Source organism: Laccaria bicolor, genomic scaffold (genome assembly GCF_000143565.1).
Source record: "Laccaria bicolor S238N-H82 LACBIscaffold_20 genomic scaffold, whole genome shotgun sequence".
In the NCBI taxonomy this organism is placed as follows: domain Eukaryota; kingdom Fungi; phylum Basidiomycota; class Agaricomycetes; order Agaricales; family Hydnangiaceae; genus Laccaria; species Laccaria bicolor.
The window spans coordinates 458,854-461,190 of NW_001889891.1; positions in this window are offsets into that span (position 1 = coordinate 458,854).

Sequence of the window (2,337 nt, forward strand, 5' to 3'; positions counted from 1 at the left end):
AGAATCGTGCATCATCAGCCAGTGAATTGGAAACATAGGGGGAAAAGAGGATCGACCTTGATATCATAACAATAACACTCTTCTCCAACAAGAACCCAAATTCAGCTTTATACACCCTCTTAAAAGCGCTCTCGAAATCTTCATCCCCGTCACCGTCCTCTGCATGTGGTAGAACCATAAGCGCCGTATCGGTACCCTCAAACCTCATATTCAACATCCTTTCCACATGGATCCTATGTTCCTCGAAGCCCTGCTTGCGGAGCTCGCTGCGCACGTCGGCTGTCATCCTGTCGAGCCGGGTGAGGAGGGTTGGTTTGTTCTGCGGGGTATAGAATGTCGAGCAGGGTTCTTGGACTTCGTATGCGCTGGATACGAACAGAGTTGATGTGAGGTAGGGAGGAGGGGACGGAAGGGACGAACCGGTCTGCAAGGGCCAATCCATACGCGGAGAGAATGGCGCTGTATCGGTGGATGAGGATCGTTTTGATCCCGAGGGGAGTTGCGATTTCGCAGGCGTGTTAGCCGCCTGCCCCACCGAAACTTGCGAGGCTGTAGGTCTTTTTGTTGTCAAGACAGCGAAGGAACTGTGAGAGAAGGACGCACGTATGCTTAGACGTCGCGTATCCTCTAGCTTCCGTCAGTGCACGAATGGGGCGACACATGGTCTCGTTTGCGACTTTGATGAACCTATTGGCATTTAGGTTGCGTCGAGCAGAGGACAGAAAAGAAGACAAACCCATAAAGGATCTCATCAAGCGACAAAACCAATTCCGGATGACTATCATTAATCTCCTTCGCAACCTTCTCAAACGCTACCCTTGAAGCCTCGACATCCAAGGGCTCCTTCTCCGACTTTCCAAATATCTTGGGGAAATAATCAGGAATAAGTCGGCCGAGAAGGAGGTTCGCATCCGTCACTGCCAGCGGACCTCCCTTCCTACTCAACGTGTCAGTCAATCTGGTCCAAAAAAAACTTGGTAGAAGTACGTACCGGTAACAAACCGGCCCAGGCTGGGCTCCAGCACTCTCTGGTCCGGCGAGGAAGAGCCCATTTCGGAACGTAAGGCATGACCCGCCCCCAGCTGCTACGGTGTTGATGTCTAGCTGGGGAGATTGGATGGTCACCCCTGCTGTAGTCGTTTCGTAGACTACTTCGTATCGACCGTCGAAGCGCGAGACGTCTGTTGATGTGCCACCGACGTCCAATCTGTCAGAACGTAAGTCAAATCAAGGATACTACACGAAGAAAGATGGTGCCCGTACCCAATAATAGGGATTTTCCTCTCTTCATCCCAACTCGTCAACGCATATCCCACAACACCGCCCGCAGGACCACTCAAAATACTTTTCAACCCTGAAAAATTGTTCAAGTCCAACAAACCACCATCACTACCCATAAATTCCACCCTTGGGCTCATCAACCGTCCATCTTTCAGTTTCGCATCGAAACCGTTGAAGAACCCGTCCAGGTATTCACGCAGGATAGGCGTGAGGTAGGCGTCGGCTGTTGAGGACACACCACGCGGAACCATCTTGATCATGGGGAGGAGTTGTGCTGATTCTGATACGTGGGTGAACCCGAGGGAGCGTGCTAGGTTGCCGATGGCGCGCTCGTGCTCTGGGTAGGTGTAGGAGTGCACGAGGACGATGGCGAGGGAGCGGTAGCCTTCTTCGTACAGTTTCTTTAGGTCTCTTTCGACGGCTTCGAGGTCTGTTGTTATATTAAAAAAATTGTCACGAGAATCAAAGTATTGAAGGATACAAACCTGGCATCTTGAGGATCCTCACAGCCTCTCCAGATAACCCTCTTACAATCCTCCCAGGTCCCTCCGCATCCGTAACACCATCCCATCCTTTTCCACGATACCCCCTCACAACTCTCCCCTCGTCATCAAACTGAACCGCGTGTTCCTCTGCTTTAGGATCAGAAGTATACCCCACCAACGTCACTCGTTCATCCACCTCCGTAACCGTCGAATACAAAGGCGGGGGACGACGGATGTTGAGGTCGAATATCTTGGGACGGGATTGGTTCCCTATGAGCAGGAGGTCTTTGAATCCCTTGGTAATTAGAAGAGCGTGTTTGTGTCCCTTTCGTTCGAGGAGAGCGTTAGTGGCGACAGTAGTGGATAGGCGGATGTAATCTGGGGCGGATAAGTAATTGTAGAGAGATCGTGGTTCGGAAAGGACTTGCCTATTTTCTCTGTTTCGAGGACAGAGTCTCTGGGGATCTTTTCTCCCGTTACGATCTCCAAGACGCGACGGATGCCTTCGGTAGGTGCGTCTTTATAGTTGGAGGTATCTTGCGATACTTCGGTATTCAAACGAATGTCAGAA